Consider the following 17,999-nt stretch of genomic DNA (forward strand, 5'->3'; position numbering starts at 1 on the left):
TGTTACGGGTTACAGTTCCATTATTTCAGTTATTTCCTTCCAGCTACTCATTAAATTGTACTCTGAAAGTTATCATCTTTCTGTATATATATTTCACAACAAGGAAAAACCTGAAACTGTGGAATTGTAACCCATAACACTCTTTGATATTTCCTATATAACTACTTGTTAAATTATACTTTGAAAGTTATCATTTTTCTGTATTTATGTTATGTTTCACAATTAGAAAATAACTGAAATTGTGGAACTGTAACCTGTAACATTCTTTGAAATTTGCTCTCTAATTGCTTGGTAAATCATACTTTGAATGTTATCACTTTTCTGTATATGTGTTATATTTCACAGTTAAAAAAATGTAAAAAAAGAAAAAGAGGGAAAGGTTAAGACATTTTCAGATAAACAAAAGCTGAGGGAATTCATCACCACTAGACCTGCCCTATGAGCAGTGCACTAAAGGGAGTTCTTCAGACTGAAACGAAAAGGACACTAGATAGTTGTTCAAAGCAACATAAAGAAATAAATACCTGTGGTAAAGGTAACCATTTTGGTAACTACAAATGCCAGTATTATCGTACTGTATTGTTTGGAATCTAACTCCACTTCTTACTTCCCACAGTGCTAAAATGAAAACACATACAAAATAATGATAAATCTAGGTTTTTGGACATACAATGTACAAAGATATAAATGGTAAAAAGTACAAAAAATGGTGGGGGGACAGAAGGGTATAAGAAAAGTACACATGCATGCTATTAAAGTTAAGTTAGTATCAAATGAAATACAATTGATATATATTTAAGATGTTAAATTTTAGCCCTATGGTAACCACAAGGAAAACAGATGAAAAATATATCCAAATACTAAGGCATACAGAATGTTTAATAAGGTTGATTGTAAATGTTTGGAAATGGATAGAGGTGATGGTAGCACAATACTATAAGTATAATTTACAAGGCTGTGTGTGGGTATGGTTGAAAGGGGAAGTCTAGAGTCATGTATGTCACTAGAAGGAAAGCTAGAGGGTAAATCCTGGGACTGTATAACACAGCAAAACCTAATGGATGATGTCTGTGGTGAATTGTACAAATATAAGAAAGTTCCTCCATTAACTAGAACAAATGCATGTCACTATCACAAGGTGTTAGTAATAGGGTGATGTGCCAATTTGAAACTGTTATGGACCCCAGAAGAGCCATGATCTTTACTATTTTTCCTTTATTTTTAAATTCAATTTTATTGAGATATATTCACATACCATACAATCATCCAAATTGTTCACAGTACCATCATATAGTTGTACATTCATCACCCCAATCTATTTTTTGAACATTTTCCTTATACCAGAAAAAGTAAAAATAAGAATAAAAATTAAAAACAAAAAAGAACACTCAAATCATCCCTTTCCTCCCACCCTATTTTTCATTTAGTTTTTTGTCCCCATTTTTCTATTCATCCATCCATACACTGGATAAAGGGAGTGCAATCCACAAGGCTTTCACAATCACACTGTCAGCCTTTGTAAGCTACATTGCTATATAATCGTCTTCAAGAGTCAAGGATACTGGATTGCAGTTTGATAGTTTCAGGTATTTACTTCTAGCTATCCCAATGCATTAAAACCTAAAAAGAGTGATCTATATAGTGCATAAGAATGCCCACCAGAGTGACCTCTCAACTCCATTTGGAATCTCTCAGCCACTGAAACTTTCTTTCGTTTCATTTTGCATCCTCCTTTTGGTCAAGATGTTCTCAATCCCACAATGTTGGGTACAGATTCATCCCTGGGAGTCATATCCTGCATTTCCAGGGAGATTTACACTCCTGGGAATCAGATTCCACGTAGGCGGGAGGGCAGTGAGTTCACCTGCCAAGTTGGCTTAGCTAGAGAGAGAGGGCTACATCTGAGCAACAAAGAGGTACACAGGGGAAGACTCTTAGGCACAATTATAAGCAGATTTAGCTTCTCCTCTGCAGTAACGAGCTTCATAAGGGCACATCCTGTGATAGATGGCTCGCCACAGCAAACCACCTGTCCTCAATGTTTGTGAGAATATCAGCAACAATTCAGGTGAGGAAGCCCAACACCTCTGCATTTTCCCCCAGCTCTTCAGGGGGCCCCTGCATATATATTTTTATTCTCTGTCCAAATTACTTTGGGATGTGTCGCTATTTCACACTAACCTATGCAAACCTACCAGGTCTCACTTCCTATTAAAAATTCCATGTAATTATGATATTTGAACAAACTGTGCAAGTTAAATTGTTTAGGAAATATAGATCTTGCACCAACTAAACATCTTTTCCCTTTATCTCACATAGAATTTGAAGTTTTAAAAGTAAGTCGGTATTGTCCTCTACCCTTTGAGCCACGATCTTTTAACCCAATCTTGTTGGGTGGAAACCGTTGATTGAGTATTTCTAAGGAGATGTGACTCACCCAACTGTGGGTGAGAACTTTGATTAAAATATTTCCATGGAGATGCAACCCTGCCCATTCTGGGTGGGTCTTAATTAGATCACTGGAGGCCTTTAAGCTAGCTGAGCACACACACAGATGCAGATGCTTGGAGATGCAGACAGAAGCATGTTTGGAGATGCTAAGCTAAGAGATGAAGCCCAGAGTTTGTCCAGGAGAACCAAGCATAGTGGTGAGAGAAGCTAAGAGAGACAGAATGCCAGAGACAGTTTGGAGAAAGCCATTTTGAAACACAACCTGGGAGCAAAGGACCAGCAGATGGCAGCTAAGCGCCTTCCCAGCTGACAGAGGGGTTCCAGATGCCATTGGCCTTCCTTCAGTGAAGATATCCTCTTGTTGATATCTTAGTTTGGACACTTTCATGGCCTTAGAACTGTAAATTTGTAACCTAACAAATACCCTTTATAAAAGCCAATCCATTTCTGGTATTTTGCATAATGGCAAGTTAGCAAACTGGAACAGGTGGTATACATATGGGAAAATACAATTAATGCAAACTAAGGACTATAGTTAACAGGAACACTGCAATATTCTTTCATCAACTGTAACATAGATATTATACCAAAGCTAAACCTCAGTAATAGGGAGATACAAAGGATATGGAATTTTTTCTTTCCTGGAGCAATGAGAATATTTTCAAGTTGATAACGGTGGTGAATGCCTAAGTATGTAATTATACCAAGAGCCATTGATTGTACACTTTGGATGGACTGAATGTTGGGTGAATAAAACTGTTAAAAAATGTAATATATATATTTATATAGATATACATATACATATGTAGTGGGTTGAATGGTGGCTTCCCAAATGATATGTCCATGTCCTTGGCCCCAGAACCTGTAAATATTACCTTATTTGGAAAAAGGGTTTTGAAGATGTGGTTAATGATCTTAAGAGGAGGAACTTACCCTGAATTATCTGGGTGGGCCCTAAAAGCAATCACATGTATCCTCATAACAGAAACACAAAGAAGGTGATGTGAAGATAGAGGCAGAGATGGGAATGATGTGGCCACAAGGTAAGGAAACCAAGGAACACTTGGAGCCCCCAGAAGATGGAAGCAGCAGGAACTGATTAACCCTTAGGGTCTTAGCAGGGAGCATAGCACTGACAACACCTTGATTTCAGGCTTTTGCCTCCAGAACCAGGAAACAATAAATTTCTGTTATTTTAAGCCACCAAATTTGTGGCAGCTTTGCTAAGGCAGCCATAAGAAACTAGTACAGTATAGTTCTGAATTTTGCTATTCTTTTAAAGATGTATATTTGATAGCAAAAATTTACTACTAATGTTGTTCAATATCACACATATGCTTACATAAAACTTACTAAAGGTATGACATAATGGTGTGGCAGAATGAACAACTGGGATAGGAACAAAAAGAACTCTGCTTCTAGTAAGAGTATACTGACAATAAGTCATATAACCTCATTAGGCTTGTTTCTGATGATCTCTAAATTTTCTCCCAACTCAAAAATTTTGTGAACTTACAAAATATTAAAAATAGTAAAGCACAGTGTAAAACTCAAAACAATAAAAATAAAGAATATTAAAATAGTAACAGCAGAAAGATGGTCAACTGAAATCTGCTAGAAGATTTGTAAGTTTCTTAGGATTGCACACATTTATATAATAATAATTATTAAATATACTGAGAGTTGGCAATATGTAAAATTTTCTATATACACACTACCTCTTACAAACTCTCACGTAGCTCTAGTTACATGCTCAGAACTGTGCCAGGCTCAATGTTTCGTAATAAAACTAAAAAGAAATAAAGCCTGAATGGTATATAAAAAATAGTACATATTATGTGGGCATTAAATAAGTTATTACATATGAAACATATAAATAAGTGTTAGGCACATAATAGAGCTCAATAAATATTAACTGTAATTATCTAGAATAAGTTATATCTTTTCTTTTTTTAAGTATTTTCTAACATTAAAAAGGACTTCAGAACTACAACTTTTAATAGATAACGTTAAGGGGGTTTAACGTGGTAACAAAATTTTAAAAGGTCAGTTATCTTATTTTTATTCAAAGGCAATCATTATTTTGCTCCTCTAAAATATACACTTCAAACCAATCCTGTTTCCTTTTTAATGAAAGAACTTTTCATGATGACTGCAATACTGCAGTATAATTTAGAAGCAGTTTCTAAAACTGGAAATAACATTCATGTTACTATGCTTGCCAAGTATAAAAATGTATTAGGAGTTAAACTGAAACATGTTGAAAATGACTCATTGCGGACCAGAATATACACTGTAGGAAATAAGAGCTCATTTACAAGTGGGAGAAATACACTCACACTTCATCTGTGGTGATTCTCTGGACTTTCCTTCCAGTAAACATATTTTAAAATAATTGTGGAAAACGTATTACTTTTAACTGAAGCTTTTATGAGTTGATCTAGTTAGCTGGCATTCCCATTTTTTATACATACCTTTTTTTGGACATGGGTATATTTACCAAATCTAAATCTATAAAAGTTTTCCCTAAAGCAACAATACAGCAGCCTATAAAGGCTGTATAAATACACACACACACACACACACACACACACTCTCTCTCTCTCCCTATCCCTCCTCTTCTCTCTCTCACACACACACACACTCTCTGTGTGCATAATGACTAGCAAAGACTCTAGATTTCTAAGAAAGCATCCTAAAAAATTTGCACATGTAATGATATGCTTTCTTTGTTTACAAACATGATATTATCGATAAGTCACCAGAAAGGCATGCATTTGAGGTCCTTTTTCTAGCAGCACTTACATGTTTGTACTAATTCAATCAACTCTCTACACTTGTAATCAAAGAATTACACATTTGTGAGGCAGCTGGCTAGACTTAGAAAAGACCATGGAACAACCCCCCCCCCCCCAAAAAAAAGTCTGTAAGATGAGTGAACCTGAAACCATGGTCTCACTACCAACACATTCTCTTTAAACAAATTAATGAGCCACATCTTTAAACGTTATCTATGGCCATAAGTTTAACGTGGCCTTAAGCTGGACTAAACTAAAAAGTGCTTATGAATTAACAATATGATTCTGGTTTATTTAAATTCTCTGAGCTGTTTCCTTATTTAATAAATTGTTTATGGAGGAGAAAATGAAGTAGAAAATTCATTGAAGTTACCACACCTTTATCTAGAACCTGTCATATATCCCCCAAACCAAGTTATTTTTTAGTTACAGCCAGTTGCAGGTTTACAGAAAAATGCAGCATATACAGAGTTCCCGTATATCCTCCTCACACACAATTTTCTGTTATTAACATTTTGCATTAGTGTGTTACTTTTGTTACAACTGATGAAATAGTATTATTACAATTCTGCTACTAATTTTAGCCCACTGTTAACATTACAAAGAGTGAATACTGTGTTACATAGTTCTATTTTTTGAATATGTCTCCATCACCATCATCCTTTGCCAAAACTTTTCCATCACCTCAAACATAAGATCTATACTAATTACACATTAACACTCTATTCGCCTTCTTCACCGGTCCCTGGTAACCTGTATTCTAGTTTCTGACTTTACGAATTTGCACATTGTTTATGTCATATAAGTGAGCTCATACAGTATTTGTCCTTTTTTGTCTAACTTATTTCACTCAACAGGATGTCTTCAAGGTTCATCCAGCTTGTAGCATGCACAGAACTTCATTCCTTTTACGGCAGAATAATATTCCAGTGTTACAACGTATATGATCATGTCACCTGCCAATAGGAAGAGTTTTACTTCTTCCTTTCCCATTTAGATGCCTTTTATTTCTTTATTTATTGCCTAACTGCTCTGGCTAGAAATTCCAGTACAATATTGAATAACAGTGGTGACACTGGGCATCCTTGCCTTGTTCCTGAACTTAGGAGGAAAGCTTGCAATCATTCATAACTGAATATGATGTTACCTGTGGGGTTTTCATAAGCACCCTTTATCATGCTGAGGAAGTACCCTTCTATTCCTAATTTCCTCCGTGTTTTTTTCAGGAAGCAGTGATGAATTTTGTCAAATGCCTTTTCTGAGTCAACTGAGATGATCATGTTTTTTTTCTTCCTTCATGCTATTAATGTTTTACATTAAATGATTTTCTTATGTTGTGTTGAACCAACCTTGCATATATAGGGTAAATCCTACTTGTTCACGGTGAATGATTTTTAAAATATGTTATTGGATTTGGTTTGCTAGTATTTTGTTGAGGATTTCTGCTTCTATATTCACAAGGGATATTGGTCTGGAATTTGTTTTTCTGTGATGTCTTTATCAGGCTTTCGTATTAGGGTGATGTTGGCCTCATAGAATGAGTTGGGAAGTATTCCCTCCTCTTCAACTTTTTTGGAAGAGCTTGAGCAGTATTTGGTGTTAATCCTTTGAATGTTTGGTAGAATTCACCAGTGAAACCATCCAGTTTTGGGTTTTTCTTTGTTGAGAGGTTTTTGATGATTGATTCAATCCATTTACTTGTTATTAGTCTGTGGCGATCTTCTTCTTGAGTCAATGTAGGTAGGTTGTAAGTTGCCAGAAATGTGTCCATTTTATCTAGGTTATCTTGTTTGTTGGCATCCAACAAATAAGATAACCTATCCTTTTACTTATAGTCTATTTTATCTTATATTAGTATAGCTACCCCAGCTCTCTTTTGGATACTACTTGTCAGTCTAGCTAAAAGTTTTACTGATCTTTTCAAAGAAACAACTTTGGTTTTGTTGATTCTATTGTTTTTACTCTTTATCTTTTCTCTAATCTTTGTTATTTCTTTTCTTCTCCTCCCTTTGGGTTTAGTTTGTTCTTTTCTTGTTCCTCCAGGTATGAAGTGAGGTTTATGATTTGAGCTCTTTCTCCTTTTTTAATGTAAATATTTAGAGCTATAAATTTTCCTCTGCTCATTGCCTTCACTGTGTCCCATAAGTTTTGATATGTTGTTTTTGTTTTCATTCATCTCAAGATATTTTCTGATTTTCCTTGTATTCTAGTTTGCTAATGCTGCCAGAATGCAAAACACCAGAAATGGATTGGCTTTTATAAAAGGGGGTTTATTTTGGTTACACCGTTACAGTCTTAAGGCCATAAAGTGTCAAAGGTAACAATCAGCAATAGGGTACCTTCACTGGAGGATGGCCAGTGGTGTCCAGAAAACCTCTGTTACCTGGGAAGGCACGTGGCTGGCGTCTGCTTTGGAGTTCTGGTTTCCAAATGGCTTTCTCCTAGGATGTTCCTCTCTAGGCTTTAGCTTCTCTCCAAAATGTCAGTTGCTCTTGGAGCATTTGTCCTCTCTTAGCTTCTCTGGAGGAAAAGTCTGCTTTCAAAGGCCATATCCAAACTGTCTCTGTAAACTGCAGTTCTTCTCAGCTCCTGTGCATTCTTCAAAGTGTCCCTCTTGGTTGTAGCAAGCTGGCTCCTTCTGTCTGAACATATATAGTGCTCCAGTAAACTCATCAAGGCCTATGCTGAATGGGTGGAGCCACACCTCCATGGAAATTATCCAATGAAAGATCTCACTCACAGTTGAATGATCACATCTCCATGGAAACATCCAATCAAAAGTCTCCAACCCCATCAACACCAATATGTTTCATGCCCACACATGACTGCATCAAAGATAATTGCGTTTTGGGGGACATAATACATCCAAACCAGCACACCTTGCAATTTCTTTTTTGACCCACTGATTGTTTAATTTCCATATATTTATGGATTTTCCAGTTCTTTGTCTCTTACTGATTTCTAGCTTCATTCCACTGTGGTCAGAGAAGATGTTTTGTATAATTTCAAACTTTTAAAATTTACAGAGACTTGTTTTGTGACCTAACAAGTGGTCTATGGAGAATGATCCATGTGCATTTGAGACTGTATATTCTGCTGTTTTGGGGTACAGCGTTCTGCCTAGGTGTCTTAGGTCTAGCTCATTTATGGTATTGTTGAAGTTCTCCATTTCCTTACTGATCTTCTGTCAAGATATTTCATCCATTGATGAAAATGGTACACTGATGTCTCCAATTATTATTTAGAAGTGTCTATTATTCCCTTCAGTTGTGTCAATGTTTGCCTCATGTATTTTGGAGCACCGTGGTTTCGTGCATAAATGTTTGATTGTTATTTCTTCTTAGCGGATGGCCCTTTTATTAATATATAGTATCCTTCTTTGTCTCTTGTAACAGTTTTTTACTTAGAGTCTAATTTGTCTGATATTAGTATTGCTACCCCAGCTCTCCTTTGGCTACTATTTTCATGGAATATCTTTTTCCATCCTTCCCAAACCATGTTTTAAAATGTGATCATCACCTCTGGCAACAATTGAGCAGTCTGGGTATGGGCATATAATCCAAAATGGGACAATAAGCATTTTCTCTCTGGGAAACTGGACGCATAAAGACTCTTCAGTATATCTTCATTGTGCACTCACTGTCATTACAAAGGGATTCCTGAGATTGTGAATTACTTTTTTAACCAAATCTAATAAACATTTATTTTAGAATAGTTTTAGATCTAACATTATTATTGCATTTGTATCTTTTTTTATGCTTAGTGACTTCAGCATGATTATAACTGTTGGAAAAGATACATTCCATCTTCTTTCATCTTAGTTTATGTTTTCTGGTTGTCCCCCCACCCCCCATTTCTTTGTTGTTTACTTTGTTTTCTGTATTTTGTTGTAAGGTTTGTGCTCCCCCCCCACCCCACATCTTCTGGTAAAATGGCAAGTTATATAGTCTGTTTTCAGTTTAATTAATGGTGTCATTCATGACTTTAAGTGATATGCTTAAACATATTACTTAATAAAGCTACTTATTGATTCTCCCTTATGAAAGTGGAGGAAATACATATATACACTACTTCCTTCAACCAACAATTCCCTAATTATGATTAGAAGTTTTTATTATTTTTGCCTCTACTGCAGTTAAATTATTATTTTTACAAGTTCTTTCCCCTTACTTATGATTACAATCGGTTTTGTAACCAAAATGACCAGTCATTAGAAGTTAATTTTACCCTAAATGTTCACTACCAATATTTTCATACCTTGACATTTCAATTGATGAGGTCTGTATTTGATTCATTCTTTGATGGGAGAGGTTACAAATTCAGGTGGGATTTTTAGGAAGACCAGATAGGTAATAAACTTCCTGAGTACTCACATGACTGGTCCCTTCTCATCACTCAGGTCACAAAAACTATCACCCCTCAGAACAGCCCCGCCTCCCTGAATCACACTCTGTTTCTTTCAAATAATTGTTACTTTCTAAAATTTATTCATTTTGATGTTTGTGTATTTTCTGACTTATGTTATAGGAATGTAAGTTTCATTAAGACCCTACATCATGTGCCCCAATCTCAGTGCCTAAATCTTAGTGCCTAAAACAACGCTTGGAACAAAACAAGCAGTTAATAAATATTGCTGAATGAATACATAAAGTTATGGAGGAAAACTGTGAGCTTAACCTGATTTATTTTTTTTCCTCAGTAGATGACTTACTTATTCTGCCCAGAATATTCTAATACTCTTCTGTTAATGCTGAAGTTTGGTAACTTCACTTGGATTTACTACATTGTTGTCTCTTGTTCCCTCCTCCCAACCCAGGATATGGTGAGTTCTTCTAAAGTGCAGATTCCTTTTTTCAGAAAAAGTTTTCTTCTATGGTGTCTCTAAATATCTTTTCCTTTTCCATTTGTTATCTTCTTCCCAAAGGCACACATTATCTGAATGTGGATATAGCTGTCTGTCATTAATGTCTATTAGCCATTCTCTAATTGTTTTCATTAATTTGTCCTTTTCTTTCTTTCTTTCAAATCTCTCCTACAAGTCACAAATGTGGTTTTCTGGATGCTCCCTCCCTGCCCCTCCTGCCCTTTCTCTTTAACTACTTTTTAAAAAGTTTTTATTATAAATTTTCTAGATGTCTTTCCTTAAGCTTATGAGTTTCCTCCCATCTCATTGCATTGTCTTTGATTCAAAGAGCCTGTGCTTTCTTAAATGTTCTTAATTGTGTATAGATTATAATATAAAATCTTCTTTTTAGATTTCTAGAATAGGTCTTTCAAAATGTTCTCAAAAAGCTGGGTATAAGAAGTCAGTCTGTGGTGCTGCAAAGGAGACGCTAGGCCTCCCTAAGGTTGTGCCTAAGAGCCTCCTCCCGAATACCTCTTTGTTGCTCAGATGTGGCCCTCTCTCTCTAGCTAAGCCAACTTGGCAGGTGAAATCACTGCCCTCCCCACTAGGTAGGATCAGCCACCCAGGGGAGTGAATCTCCCTGGCAATGTGGAATATGACTCCCAGGAAGGTATGTAGACCCAGCATTGTGGGATAGAGAGCATCTTCTTGACTAAAAGGGGGATGTGAAAGGAAATGAAATAAGCTAGTGGCAGAGAGATTCCAAAAGAAGCCAAGAGGGCACTCTGGTGGGCACTATTATGCACAATACAGACAATCCTTTTCAGGTTCTAGTGAATTGGAGTGGCTAGCAGTAACTACCTGGAACTGTCAAACTGCAATCCGGAAACCATGAATCTTGAAGACGATTGTATAAAAACGTAGCTCATAGGGGGTGACAATGCTATTGGGAAAGCCATATGGACCACACTCCCCTCTGTCTAGTTTATGGATGGATGAGTAGAAAAATGGGGGAAGGAAAAAAACCAACCAACCAACAAAGGCACTCAGTGTTCTTTTTTACTTTAATTGCTCTTTTTCACTTTAATTATTATTCTTGTTATTTTTGTGTGTGTGGTAATGAAGGCGTCAGGGATTGATTTAGGTGATGAATGCACAGCTATGTAATGGTACTGTGAACAACCGAATGTACGCTTTGTTTTGTATGACTGCATGGTATGTGAATGTACCTCAATAACATGAATTAAAAAAAAAGTCAGTCTGTAAGCTTATTTTTGTTTTGTCTCCAAATTCCTGTAACCAGGTCAGATTTATGGGTTTGGGATTTTATAAGTGCTGCTACTTCTCAGATTTTGTTTTATCTTCTCCTTTCTGGGGAAGTTAGCAATATTGGTGAAAAGTCAGTGTACATTAAAATTTTTATCATGAACCCTCAGATTTTAACAATCCTTTAGGGCCAAGTTATCCATACAGTAGTCACTAGCCACAAGTGGCTATTAAAACTAAAAATAAATTATAATAAAAATTTTCTCAGTTGCACTAGCTGAACTTCAAGTGCCCAGGAGCCATATGCGGCTTGCAGCAACTGTATTGGAGAGGGGAGTTACAGAATATTTCCATCATTGAAGAAAGTTCCACTGAAGAAGGCTACCTTCAGCAATACTGGTAGAACTCTTAAGAATTTTCTCTACATACCATCTACTCCACTGTATACACTGAATTGTTGAGTGTTACTGCCAAACACTTTTTTATTTTTGTATGGGTTATGCTGTATTTGACCAATATTCCTTGAAATTTGTACCACATAGTTTCCAATAGAGATGAGAGCTTCTTCTCCATTTTGTTATTTCTGTCCATATAAGATGGGCATGAAGAATGTCATTAAAATGCTTTAACAAATATTTATTTTTAGAAGTCCCCCATCAATTAAATTTAGTAATTTAATAGTAACTTAATGCCAAATCCCTCATTAAACTGCAAGTCAGAAATTCCTAGGCTACAATTTTAAACAAAAATCAGCTAACTTAGTTATTTCCCTGTTACATTATTGGGAATGGGAAGAAGAAAGGGGTGATATGACAGACACAAGATGATCAATTTAGTGAATTTATTAACTGATTGAATGTTTAAACTGAAATTTGAAAAGAACTCACCTTCTAATTCTGATGCCATGGCAGCGGGTCCCCTATGAAATCTAGGTTTAACCAATCTGGTTTAACCAATGACAGGTTAAAATTGAAGCAAAAAGCCTGAAAGAATTTCATTAGCAATGCCCTTCTAGGATGATCTACTAACCAACATTCTTTGTAAACTGATATTTAATCTGCTTCAAATTCATCATTTAATTACAGTGCTAGTTATTCCACATCCTTCAATGTTTTCTACAAAGACATTTTTAATCTTGATAAAATGCTTTGCTGAAATAGCGGTACCTTCAAACCCTGGCATTCTCCTCTAAGGTTTAAGTAAATATCTCAAAAAGAAGTAAAAGTAGTTTTACTAGTTAAACTAGTATAAAAGTAGACATACAAGTTAAAAAATGGTGTCTTCTGGTTTTCACCACTTCCTCTTTTAAATGCTCACTGTTTAATAATCTATTTTAGAATAGATTCATGGTGGGTTGCATTCAAGCTTACTGGTGTAGTTTCTGCAAACCCTCCTCTTCAAGCTGTTAGAGAATAAGGGCATATGCCTGTATTCAGACTCCTGGCACTTGTTCTGATAACAGTATTTGAACAAGACAATCAACAGTTTCCCTGTAATCTCCTTTTAAAACCATAGGGTACTAGAGAAAAAGAGGAGAAATATGAAAACAAAGCTCCTGAGGATGCCCAAAGGAATGGAAATGAGAGCATGATTACGAGTGTTAGCTTTAGAGAAGTTTACTTTTTTTCTGAGACTGCTGTTAAGGCACTTAGGAAGACACAGTCACAGACAGTAATAACTGGAATCTTTTTAGCACTTATAGTTTACAAAGTGTTTTCAAAGGCTGCTATAGTATACTGCTTCCCTAACACTTATTTGATGAAAGTATACATTAGAATCAGTTGGGGAGCTTTGAAGGAAGTACAAATTCCTGGGGCCCCATTGCAGAAATCCTTATTAGGCAGATTGGAGGGTGGCAAAGGAATATGTCTTCTTAAAAAAATCTCTTCCAGGTAACTGAAACACATCTAGAAGTGGGAACCACGGGTGTAGTGAAACAAGGAAGGGTTATAAGAGTCTGACAGTCCTGGATACCCTCAGCATTCAAAATGGAAAACCATAGTCAATTAAAATTGATAAATATTTATTTAGAATTGTTTATATCAAAAGACAATGAGGATTGTAGAGGAGGCGGGACAAGATGGCGGACTGGTGAGCTGTATGTTTTAGTTACTCCTCCAGGAAAGTAGGTAGAAAGCCAGGAACTGTGTGGACTGGACACCACAGAGCAATCTGACTTTGGGCATACTTTATACAACACTCATGAAAACGTGGAACTGCTGAAATGAGCGAAATCTGTAAGTTTTTGTGGCCAGGGGACCCGCACCCCTCCCTGCCAGGCTCAGTCCCGTGGGAGGAGGGGCTGTCAGCTCCGGGAAGGAGAAGGGAGAACTGCAGTGGCAGCCCTTATCGGAAACTCATTCTACTGATCCGAACTCCAACCATAGATAGACTGAGACCAGACACCAGAGAATCTGAGAGCAACCAGCCCAGCAGAGAGGAGACAGGCATAGAAAAAAAACAACACGAAAAACTCCAAAATAAAAGCGGAGGATTTTTGGAGTTCTGGTGAACATAGAAAGGGGAAGGGCAGAGCTCAGGCCCTGAGGCTCATATGCAAATCCCGAAGAAAAGCTGATCTCTCTGCCCTGTGGATCTTTCCTTAATGGCCCTGGGTGCTTTGTCTATTAGCATTTCAATAGCCCATTAGATCTCTGAGGAGTGCCCTTTTTTTTAATCCTTTTTTCTTTTTCTAAAACAATTACTCTAAGAAGCCCAGTACAGAAAGCTTCAAAGACTTGCAATTTGGGCAGGTCAAGACAAGAGCAGAACTAAGAGAGCTCTGAAACAAAAGGCAATAATCCAGTGGCTCAGAAAATTCACTAAACACCACAACTTCCCAAGAAAAGGGGGGTGTCCACTCACAGCCATCATCCTGGTGGACAGGAAACACTCCTGCCCATCGCCAGCCCCATAGCCGAGAGCTGCCCCAGACAACCCAGCGTGACGGGAGCGCTTCAAATAACAGGCAAACACCACAAAACTGGGCATGGACATTAGCTTTCCCTGCAACCTCAGCTGATTGTCCCAGAGTTGGGAAGGTGGAGCAGTGTGAATTAACAAAGCCCCATTCAGTCATCATTTCAGCAGACTGGGAGCCTCCCTACACAGCCCAGCAGCCCAGAACTGCCCTGGGGGGACGGCACTCACCTGTGACATAGCACAGTCATCCCTCAACAGAGGACCTGGGGTGCACAGCCAGGAAGAGGGGCCCATTTGCAAGTCTCAGGACCATATGCCAATACTAAGGACTTGTGGGTCAGTGGCAGAGACAAACTGTGGCAGGACTGAACTGAAGGATCAGACTATTGCAGCAGCTTTAAAACTCTAGGATCACCAGGGAGATTTGATTGTTAGAGCCACCCCCCCCTCCATGACTGCCCAGAAACACGCCCCATATACAGGGCAGGCAACACCAACTACACACGCAAGCTTGGTACACCAATCGGACTCCACAAGACTCACTCCGCCACTCACCAAAAAGGCTAAGCAGGGGAGAACTGGCTTGTGGAGAACAGGTGGCTCGTGGACGCCACCTGCTGATTAGTTAGAGAAAGTGTACTCCACGAAGCTGTAGATATGATAAATTAGAGATAAGGACTTCAATTGGTCTACAAATCCTAAAAGAACCCTATCAAGTTCAGCAAATGCCAAGAGGCCAAAAACAACAGAAAATTATAAAGCATATGATAAAACCAGACGATATGGATAACCCAAGCCCAAGCACCCAAATCAAAAGACCAGAAGAGACACAGCACCTAGAGCAGCTACTCAAAGAACTAAAGATGAACAATGAGACCATAGTACAGAATACACAGGATATCAAGAAGACCCTAGAAGAGCATAAAGAAGACATTGCAAGACTAAATAAAAAAATGGATGATCTTATGGAAATTAAAGAAACTGTTGACCAAATTAAAAAGATTCTGGACACTCATAGAACAAGACCAGAGGAAGTTGAACAACGAATCAGTGACCTGGAAGATGACAGAATGGAAAATGAAAGAATAAAAGAAAGAATGGGGAAAAAAATTGAAAAAATCAAAATGGATCTCAGGGATATGATAGATAATATGAAACGTCCGAATATAAGACTCATTGGTGTTCCAGAAGGGGAAGAAAAGGGTAAAGGTTTAGGAAGAGTATTCAAAGAAGTTGTTGGGGAAAACTTCCCAAATCTTCTAAACAACATAAATACACAAATCATAAATGCTCAGCGAACTCCAAATAGAATAAATCCAAATAAACCCACTCCGAGACATATACTGATCACACTGTCAAACACAGAAGAGAAGGAGCAAGTTCTGAAAGCAGCAAGAGAAAAGCAATTCATCACATACAAAGGAAACAGCATAAGACTAAGTAGTGACTACTCAGCAGCCACCATGGAGGTGAGAAGGCAGTGGCACGATATATTTAAAATTCTGAGTGAGAAAAACTTCCAGCCAAGAATACTTTATCCAGCAAAGGTCTCCTTCAAATTTGAGGGAGAGCTTAAATTTTTCACAGACAAACAAATGCTGAGAGAATTTGCTAACAAGAGACCTGCCCTACTGGAGATACTAAAGGGAGCCCTACAGACAGAGAAACAAAGAAAGGACAGAGAGACTTGGAGAAAGGTTCAGTACTAAAGAGATTCGGTATGGGTACGATAAAGGATATTAATAGAGAGAGGGGAAAAATATGACAAACATAAACCAAAGGATAAGATGGCTGATTCAAGAAATGCCTTCACGGTTATAACGTTGAATGTAAGTGGATTAAACTCCCGAATTAAAAGATACAGATTCGCAGAATGGATAAAAAAAAATGAACCATCAATATGTTGCATACAAGAGACTCATCTTAGACACAGGGACACAAAGAAACTGAAAGTGAAAGGATGGAAAAAAGTATTTCATGCAAGCTACAGCCAAAAGAAAGCAGGTGTAGCAATATTAATCTCAGATAAAATAGACTTTAAATGCAGGGATGCTTTGAGAGACAAAGAAGGCCACTACATACTAATAAAAGGGGCAATTCAACAAGAAGAAATAACAATCGTAAATGTCTATGCACCCAATCAAGGTGCCACAAAATACATGAGAGAAACACTGGCAAAACTAAAGGAAGCAATGGATGTTTCCACAATAATTGTGGGAGACTTCAACACATCACTCTCTCCTATAGATAGATCAACCAGACAGAAGACCAATAAGGAAATTGAAAACCTAAACAATCTGATAAATGAATTAGATTTAACAGACATATACAGAACATTACATCCCAAATCACCAGGATACACATACTTTTCTAGTGCTCACGGAACTTTCTCCAGAATAGATCATATGCTGGGACATAAAACAAGCCTCAGTAAATTTAAAAAGATTGAAATTATTCAAAGCACATTCTCTGACGACAATGGAATACAATTAGAAGTCAATAACCATCAGAGACTTAGAAAATTCACAAATACCTGGAGGTTAAACAACACACTCCTAAACAATCAGTGGGTTAAAGAAGAAATAGCAAGAGAAATTGCTAAATATATAGAGACGAATGAAAATGAGAACACAACATACCAAAACCTATGGGATGCAGGAAAAGCAGTGCTGAGGGGGAAATTTATAGCACTAAACTCATATATTAAAAAGGAAGAAAGAGCCAAAATCAAAGAACTAATGGATCAACTGAAGAAGCTAGAAAATGAACAGCAAACCAATCCTAAACCAAGTAGAAGAAAAGAAATAACAAGGATTAAAGCAGAAATAAATGACACAGAGAACAAAAAAACAATAGAGAGGATAAATATCACCAAAAGTTGGTTCTTTGAGAAGATCAACAAGATTGACAAGCCCCTAGCTAGACTGACAAAATCAAAAAGAGAGAAGACCCATATAAACAAAATAATGAATGAAAAAGGTGACATAACTGCAGATCCAGAGGAAATTAAAAAAATTATTAAGAGGATATTATGAACAACTGTATGGCAACAAACTGGATAATGCAGAAGAAATGGACAATTTCCTGAAAACATATGAACAACCTAGACTGACCAGAGAAGAAATAGAAGACCTCAACCAACCCATCACAAGCAAAGAGATCCAATCAGTCATCAAAAATCTTCCCACAAATAAATGCCCAGGGCCAGATGGCTTCACAGGGGAATTCTACCAAACTTTCCAGAAAGAACTGACACCAATCTTACTCAAACTCTTTCAAAACATTGAAGAAAATGGAACACTACCTAACTCATTTTATGAAGCTAACATCAATCTAATACCAAAACCAGGCAAAGATGCTACAAAAAAGGAAAACTACCGGCCAATCTCCCTAATGAATATAGATGCAAAAATCCTCAACAAAATACTTGCAAATCGAATCCAAAGATACATTAAAAAAATCATACACCATGACCAAGTGGGGTTCATTCCAGGCATGCAAGGATGGTTCAACATAAGAAAATCAATCAATGTATTACAACACATTAACAAGTCAAAAGGGAAAAATCAATTGATCATCTCAATAGATGCTGAAAAAGCATTTGACAAAATCCAACATCCCTTTTTGATAAAAACACTTCAAAAGGTAGGAATTGGAGGAAACTTTCTCAACATGATAAAGAGCATATATGAAAAACCCACAGCCAGCATAGTACT

At 37.1% G+C, this 17,999-nt stretch overlaps 1 protein-coding gene across 4 annotated transcripts in view; it reads right to left on the minus strand.

The window, feature by feature from the left end:
* PIBF1 (progesterone immunomodulatory binding factor 1) overlaps positions 1 to 17,999 on the minus strand; it is a 360,124-nt gene that overhangs the window by 194,505 nt on the left and 147,620 nt on the right. The gene's annotated exons all lie outside the window — the stretch shown is intronic.

The sequence above is a fragment of the Choloepus didactylus genome, chromosome 12, assembly GCF_015220235.1.
Source record: "Choloepus didactylus isolate mChoDid1 chromosome 12, mChoDid1.pri, whole genome shotgun sequence".
Lineage (NCBI taxonomy): Eukaryota > Metazoa > Chordata > Mammalia > Pilosa > Megalonychidae > Choloepus > Choloepus didactylus.